Source organism: Puma concolor, chromosome B2 (assembly GCF_028749965.1).
Source record: "Puma concolor isolate L17-30 chromosome B2, mPumCon1.1.hap2, whole genome shotgun sequence".
Taxonomy (NCBI): domain Eukaryota; kingdom Metazoa; phylum Chordata; class Mammalia; order Carnivora; family Felidae; genus Puma; species Puma concolor.
Genome location: NC_141671.1, coordinates 104,456,070 through 104,465,296, shown reverse-complemented (window position 1 = coordinate 104,465,296; position 9,227 = coordinate 104,456,070).

The following is a 9,227-nucleotide window of genomic DNA, read 5'->3' as shown; positions in this document are numbered from 1 at the left end:
AAAAAAAAAAAATAGCACAGTTCTTTTGTCTAACATGAACACTGATCAAAAATTATAAAGTTGTTATTAAACATCTTTGTAATAATCACATTACATTAAGGGCATCAACATTTTTTCCCAGAATAAGTTCCAAATATTTGGGGATCAAAATTGATAAAATGCACAAAAATTCACATTATAGAAACCATTCTAGGACGATAACTATGATGTTAGCAAAATAGACTTGAAAGGATAGATAGTTCAGAAAGAAACAGAAAAGGAAAGAAAGGAGGAAGGGAGAAAAAGGGAAGGAAATTTTGTCGGGCACCAACTAAGTACTTAGGGCAAGCATTTTTATAATTAGAAAATTCCAGCAAGGTTACTTTTTTTTTTATTTATTTTTTTTTATTTTTTTTTTCAACATTTATTTATTTTTGGGACAGAGAGAGACAGAGCATGAACGGGGGAGGGGCAGAGAGAGAGAGGGAGACACAGAATCGGAAACAGGCTCCAGGCTCTGAGCCATCAGCCCAGAGCCTGACGTGGGGCTCGAACTCCCGGACCGCGAGATCGTGACCTGGCTGAAGTCGGACGCTTAACCGACTGCGCCACCCAGGCGCCCCCAAGGTTACTTTTTAAATTATTTAATATGCAACTTTAAGATACCAAAAGTTCAATTTATAAATAAATTTTTAGGGAATCTACAATTTTAGGTGTTTCCTATTATCTTAAAATTTTAGTAGAAAAATAATTGAGGAAGTAAAAGCAAGATGAATAATTAACGCTGATTCCATCCTACCTAGCCAATGAGTGTTTGCAAGTAATGTAACTGAAAGCAGTAACTAATAAGGGAAATAATTTAATGGGAAATATTTATTTAATAGAATAAAATAAGCTAAGCTAAATTCTGGTAGATTTTTATTATAAAGACACTGAATAATTTTCCAGTGGGTGTAGCGAAAATCTTTATTGCCTGTTATAAGTACTTTTAAAGTACTTGGAAATACAGTGTAGAGGGAAACTCAGCAACATATAAAAACTGCATAACCTATGCAGTTCTTTTCTTCTTTAGTTTCTGTGGTATGCTAATAGCTTAAAGAAAGCATTAACATAAGAGAGCTGAAGTGCATCAGATTTCAGTCATGCAGTATACAGCTTACTCTTCAGTGACACAGTACTCATTCTATCTTTATGATTTTATTAGTCAGGTTCTCTAAAGAAACAGAATCAATAAGATGTGTGTATCTTTAAAAAGATATATTTTAAGGCATTAGCTCCTACAATTATGGAGATGGGCACACCCACAATCTGCAGGGTGGGTCAGCAGGCTGGAGACCCAGGGAAGAGGTGATGCTGAATTTCAAGTCCAAAGGCTAGAGACCCAGGAGTCAATATTGCAGTTCAAGTCTGAAGGCCATCTGCTGGCAGAATTCCCTCTTGCTCGGGAGGAAGTCAGTCTTTTGTTCCAATTAGAACTTTAACTAACTGGATGGGGCCCAACCACATTATGGAAGGCAGTCTGCTTTACTCAACCTACTGGTTCAAATCTTAATCGCACCTAGAAACATCCTCACAGAAAGACCCAGAATAATGGTTAACCAAGTATCTCAGCATTCCGTGGCTCAATTAAGTTGACAGGTAAAACTAACCATCACTCAGAAACATCCAGAATGTCTGAATATCTCAGAACTGTGGTCCCAGCAAGGTGACACATAAAATTAACCACCAAAATGGCCTATGTTAGATCTGATGTCTATGAGATTACCAGTAATTTTTCTTTATTTTCTACACAAATGGCTCATTTTCTAGTTGAATACATTATAATAAAAGTTAAGTTTTCAAAGTTATTTTATAAAGAGAAAGATGAGACCTTCAGTACAAGATAGAGAAAACCATCAGAGTTAATTATATGTCATTTGCTATCAAGAGGCTAATAGCTGAGGTGGACACTTTTGGGCTGACCAGCATTTTGACCCTCTTCTTATGTTTGGGCAGCCTGTCATTGATGTATTTTAGTGGGAGCCATGCTCCCATCTTCTACCAAAAGACCACACACTTCACTTCCACTGATTCCTGACAGCTAGAGCATATAACCTAAGAACCATTTATTGGGTGCTCCTGCCCAGGACTTTTGTGCTGAAGTTAACACACAGAGAAGGCAGGGACAGTGCACGAAGTGGCAGCTAACTCCAGGGTCTTAAGCTGGGTTTGGTGATTGTTAGCAGTTTCAGTTTCCAATGTCCACGGAGAAAGCACCCTCATAATCAGACCCCGCATATGAAGATATTTAGCTGTGTTTTATCATCCGTCTTACTGGTTGATTCTTCTCAATTTTCCAAGCCTGTTCCTCTTGCTTTCCCATCAACTTCTTGAGCCATCTATACCCTTCTCATACATTCCGTTTTTCTTATCATCACCAGAACTGGCAACCAAGAACCTTGACCAATATAATACTCTTATCTAGGAGGCTTCAAGGGATTATTTTGATGTATTTTATAGAGTAGTTGTAGCATAAGTGGGGCTATTTTGAGGCATTACAAAGCCTGAATTAATTTTAGAACATTATGATGTGTACATTTACATCAGTCATCCAAAATTTGAAGACTTATAAGACAAGTTTCCCTCCTGTTATGGACTGACTTGTGTTCCATTAAAGTTCGTATGTCAAAGTCCTAACCCCTAGAACCTCTGAATGTGATGTATTTGGAGTTAGGACCTTTAAAGAGGTGAGTTAAAATGGGGCTGTTAGGTTTGGTACTAATCCAATAAGACTTTTTTTTTTCAGTGTTTATTTTTGAGAGAGAGAGAGTGGGAGCAGGGGAGAGGCAGAGAGACAGAGAGAGACAGAGAGAGAGACTGAGACTGGAGCAGGCTCCAGGCTCTGAGCTATTAGCACAGAACCTGATGTGGGGCTCAAACTGAGAAACTGTGAGTCATGACCTGAGCTGAAGTCAGATGCTTAACCAACTGAGCCACTCAGGCACCCCCAATAAGACTTTTTGTATGGTGCCCTTACAAAAGAGGTTAGGTCACAGACAACACAAAGAGATGACCATGTGAGGACACAGCGAAAAGCCAGCCATCTGCAAGCCAAAGAAAGAGGACTCAGAAGAAACTAAACCTGCCAATACCTTTATCTTAGGCTTCTAGCCTCCAAAATTGTGAGAAAATAAATTTCTATTGTTTAAGCCACTTAATTTATGGTATTGTGTTATTGCAGCCCGAGTAAACTAATACATATGCCCTCCAGGATCTTATAATTTTGTAAAGGTAAATAAGTATGAATAAGAAAAAAATATAGATGCTAACATATAAACTGCACATAGGATGCTGGAGGATATAGGTGGAGAGTTAGGGAAGAGGGGTTAGGACAATGCTATATGAATTTAGATATTATTTGTCTTATTTTTAAGTGAGATCTTTTCTTGAGTCAAACCTCATACAAATACTTATTATTTAAGCTTAAGAAGAAATGAAAATGTATTTGGGTAATTAACCTACCATCATAAATGAAATACAATGAAAGTGTATTGGAGGGGAAAGCAAGTGATGGAGGGGAAAGAAAAAAAAAAAAATCCAAGCCTTAACAGACTGTTTTTAAAAGTTTTGCCTGAAAGATGCTTTTAACAGACTAATATACCAACAAATGTAAGCATTTATTATATCAACAGACTATAAAAACTAGCATCAAATTATCCCCGTAAAGCAAGGAGGCAAAATTATGATACCAGGCCATCAGCCATGAACATCCGGTGAAGCACATTTGCCACTAGCTCAACTAAGACCGGAGTCTACAGTAAAAGTTTAATGTTTTACAAAATGAGAAGACATTACTATAGAAAAAAGGACAGCACTAAACAATGCAGTCTGTACCATTATGCGCACTCGGGTGTTGGTCATTGTTACATAAAGGAAGGTGTGGTAATGTCTTGGAGCATGGCAATGCAAAATTTGGATGAAAAAGAAAACAAGGTCACAGGTGCACTATATCTCAATAAAATTAGAAAAAAGAAAAAAATGGTCAGTTAGAAAAGAGCAAGAGAAGGTAACCTTCACTGCTGCTGAACAATATCTATTCTAGATTGTCAGCATTCCCTGTCTGTGTTCACACAAAAAAGATACTGAATCTTCAACGATTTGTGATTCTATTTAAGTGCTTTTGATGAATACTTCAACATCTTTGTATTCACATTAGCACAAATGGGATAAAAGCATCTCAATTTTCCTCTCCTAACTAACGATCTGATAGTTTTCCAATAAAACTCATCCAGAGGTAATGTGCTAGGAATTTTTACATGTTCCCCCCTGCTCCACCCATGACTGGAAAGAAGAATCTAGAATTCACCGTAAGCTGGATATATCTGTGGGTTCACAGTATAAGGACAAATTTCTCATTGCTAACAATGCTTTGGCATTACATGGTCATGAACTGTCAAGCCCTTGAGATTTTATCGCATCTTGCAAGTGAGTTAAGTTAACCTGTTAAAGTTTCATGGACTCTGGCTGAAGTTAGGAGATTCCTGGATCAGAGACAAAGTACTTTACTGCTCACAGCATAGCAAAACTGAATGAGCATCAACCCATTCTTTTCAGTTTCTCTTGTCTCCTAAGTCCCAGAAAGAATACGTAACGACCCAGATGACACCTGCACACAGAGTGGGTTGTACTGCAAAAGAGAAACCCGGGACCAAGGGCCCAGATTTCCGAGCAAGCAGCAAGCAAGCCAGTCTCCCTGACCCTGAGAGTGAGCACTTACACATTAGTCATGATATGTCACCTTCCTACTTAGATATCTATGTGACTAGCTACAGAAACTGCTTAGTCTCAGGAGACAGAGAAGTCTTGCAACCTGGCATACTCAGCAAGAATGTACAGGACACTCAGCAAGAATGTGCAGGGACCGGACTCTTCTAACAATCCACCCTACGTGTTCTTGACAGAACTCAAACTTTCACATGGATATATTACCATTAACCACTCTGATTAATCTGACTAGCAGAGGCTTCATTCAATTTGTCTCATATAGCGTTTAATTAAGGCCCTGTCACTGACAGCCAAGCAGCAGGAGGAGACCAATATGTAGTATTGACCTCAGGCATGCCCCAAGGTTCCTGAAATCCCATAAACCATCGGGTCACTGGCTTTTTTCCTTATGATTCTGATTTGACCTTTCTATCTGGTCTGAGGCATTAATCCAGTTCAGCTGATGTATTAAGGATGGTTGAAAACCTGCCACCTAGGGTAATTCTATCATCTATAACAACCCTGGCTGGTGAGTTGAGGCAGAACTCACTGCTTTCTAAGGCTTCGGTGGCATCACTGATCACTTGAGCTAAACTCAGAGACAAATTTCTTACCATCTTTTCTAATTGCCTGACATCATCAGGATAATCAACCACAGAGTGCACATAAAGGAGTCAGTTATCCTTCTGGGAAGTTCCTCCAAATAACTAAGGGTGGCCCTGTTTCAAAGAGATGTCCACTGTCATCTGAAACCTATGCAATCTACTGGTGGGTCCTTAAACACTTCAAAGTCTCTTATGACCATAGCTAGGGTGCACGTTACTGTGACCTTGGAAGCGGTAAAATTAATACCTGACTTCCATTCAAGAAGTATAGTTCTGGGAGTGGACAGGGTATCCCCAGAAATCAAGTATTATTTATTACAACTGTTGGGGATCGCTAGTGGGATCAACCTAAGTCTGAAAACACAGGTTGGCTGTGTCTCCAACATGGTGAAGAAGTACCCCCACCTGGAGGAAAGCTACACAAGCAGGATACTGTGCAGCCACCTGTCTTTAAACCTACTGGTTGGTATTCAGCCTGCAAGCCCCCCAGTTCCTCTTCATTAACAGGCAATACAGTGGAGGGCCATGTAATTCCCAGTTGACTGTATAATCTGGTCAAATGTTTGCTACCAATTTCCATGGACTTCCCTCAAATTCTGCTGGTTGACAAGGCTCTCATCCTTCCTTTTTAGTAAGCCATGTCTTTATCAGCCCCCCAATCTCATCACTAAAAACTGTCAAGAAATGTGAAGGGTCTGAGATTTTACACTATTTGCAAGCTAACAAGCTAGACAACCACAGTTTCATAGACACAAGACTCCTGTGCCAAAGGCAAAGGTAATTTATTATTCAAAGCAATAGCAGTGACCAGAGTATAAGTATTATGTTTTGTGCTGTGGCCAAGCCCCAATTCCTACAGGTCATGAGGAAGAGGACCAGATGACACACTTGTAGCGTGTTGCGTTATAGGAGATGAACCCTGAACTTAGAGAACCTGAATCTTTTATAATGGGTAGTACGCGTGCCCTGCCTTTGCCCCAGAGGGAGTCACTTTCTCTTATCTTCCAAAGCTGTTCATTATACAAACATCTTTGAATGGATTGTTTGGAAAAAAGGGCATTCAGTACCTCCACTCTCAAGATGTTCAAAACCCAAGGAAAGCGGTCTCTCCACAGAAATCTGTAATTTCTAACTGGAAATCACCAAAAGCCACTAACTCCTAATGTATATTTTACATGAAGTAGGATTGTATCCAACTGCATTTAACAAAATCCTGACTACAGTGGTTTACCCAAATATTTGTTTTGATATGTCTTTTTTCCCTGCATGTAACCAGAAGTCAGGAGGTGGACAGTCCAGGTCTGGTACAGATATAAATGAGGTCTTCAAGGACCCAGGTCCCACCATTCTGCTCCATGATCCTCATTATTGAGCGTTTCACTCAGTGGTCCCAACACACATACTCTACCTCCATTTGTACAGTTCTGTGCTAAGTAGAGAGAAATAATTATCAGATTTGAAGGAAAGTTAAAAAATTTGAGAGGAAAGATGAAGAATTAAGATATAAGTGTTGGGTGATTGGGAGACACTAGCAAATAGATTTTCCCAGATAAAGCATGGGTATAGAATTTTTCTAGAAAATGTGTGTAAGTAGATGGGTTGGATGAAAGTAATACTATGTTTTAAGGGACAGAAGCAAAGCATCATCCATCAGCTAAGAAGCTAAGAGGGGTGACATGGAAAGTGTAATGCAACAGAATAATTTAGTAGATAAGCTATGATTCAAAAATCTATTTTTAATAAAAATGGGAAATTTAAAATTTTACTACACAAATGCACAGCTCAAATAGAATAATGTTTCATTATTTGGTGCTACTGTTCAGATTAATGAGTTATAGCTTATAGTACTGGGTAAAAATAGGAACCATGTTTCTAGGGAAATCAAAATTCAGCTTGAGGCTGGTTTAGTGTGTGACAGCACCCTCATGTTAGTAATTCTACTTCTCTACCTTCTGTACTACCTTATGGAATTGCTACATAGAATTTAACACCAGGAAATCTAAATTTCCCTTAGAGTAGAAACAAGCTTATATGAACAATTCTTTTATAGTAACTAAAAATTAAACTATCTGCTGCAGTTGGTAGCAGGGTTTCATTTTTAGCATAAGCTGAGACAATTGTTTTCCGGTTTTTTTTTTTAAACAATCGGTTTCTAAATAATCTAAATAGTTTCTAGTCAATCAGTTCTAAATAGTCAAAATAATCCAATTATGTTTAACAGATCCTTTCACTGAATAATCTCAAAGTACTAAACATCTTCAAGATTATAAAGATATGTCCATGTAGACGAAGTAGAAACCAAAGAAAAATAGTTTAAGAATAAAGACAATCCTCCAGTCCCTTGGGTGGCTCAGTTGGTTGAGTGTCCAGCTTTGGCTCAGGTCAGGATCTCATGGTTCTGAATTCAACCCCACATTGGGCTCCCTGCTGTCAGTGAGGAGCCTACTTTGGATCCTCTCTCCCCCTCTCTCCCTGCCCCTCCCCCTGCAAATAAATGAACATTTAAAAAATAACGTAAAAAAAAAAAAAAAAGAATAAAGACAATCCTCAATTACACATTCTATGAATTAACCTTGTTCTCAACTTGTTTCCTTCTCCTATATATTGTCTAAAACTTTTTTCTTTTTTTATGTTTATTTATTTTTGAGAAAAAGAGACAGAGACAGAGCGTGAGAGGGGGAGGGGCAGAGAGAGAGAGAGAGGGAGACAGAGAATCCGAAGCAGGCTCCAGCCTCTGAGCTGTTAGCACACAGCTGGACATGGGGCTTGAACTCACAGACCGCAAGTTCATGACCCGAGCCAAAGATGGATGCCCAACCAACTGAGCCACCCAGGCACCCAAAAGACTTTCTTTTTTGTGATGGTAAAAAGGTTTGTGACAGATGAGTTTGAATACGGTAAATGAAATTAGAGTTTGTCAATTCTGATAGAATGTTTGATAATCTACAGTTCATTATGATGTTTAGGCACATAATTCACTTGGTCAGCTCTTGTCACTGGGTAAGATATCCTTCTCCAATGCTAGTTTCTAAGGGTAAAATAATTTGCTTCAATTAGTTTAAAATTATTAAATAATAAATAACATAACAAGTTCCTCAACAGTTAAGGTATATGCCCAGGCTCATCTCACACATTCAAAGCTAAATGCTGTGGATGCAAACAATGGTTATTATTACCAGTATTGTAATAACAATCATAATAATCCCTTATATTTACAAAGTTCTCACTGTTTAAAAACTATTCCATATTAACTTTCTTATTTGAGCCACTCAGTATTCATATGAGGAACTATTCTTTAAGTGATCCTGCCTCATTTTACAGATAAGGCAATTCAGACCAAAAAAAGTTTAAGTGACTTGCCCCATGTCACAGAGATAAAATTGCATGCAAGACAGACATAGTCCTTCCTCTGGCTAACCTCTATTCTAATCAGAAGTTAAAAGAAGTTGTGAGCAATCTTAACGTGGTGTTGAGCTAGAGCAGTACTAGTCCCAAGAACTACATGAGGGGCAAAGAAAGACTTGGGGTCAAGGAGGTAGGTAGAGTCAGGGAAATTTTCCTGAAGTAAATAAAGTCTCATTTTAGACTTCACTATGCTGAATCTGAGAAGAATATTAGTTTTTGCTCAGAATCTACCAAGTTGATTTTGGACTTGATAGAGTAAAACTTTAAAGTCAATACCTTGTAATTAACCTTAAGCCAATGTTTCTCACACTGTGGTTCTTGTACCAACTGCATCAGTTACCTGGTATGCTTGTTAAAAATACAGACTTGGGAAAAGGGGTTACTCTGGACTTTTCTTAAACTTCTTGGGGTGAGATCCAGGAAAATTGCTTTTTTAAGTATAAATACCTTGAGGATTTTGAAGTCAATAGCAAAATCAAGAAGATATTTTTGGTA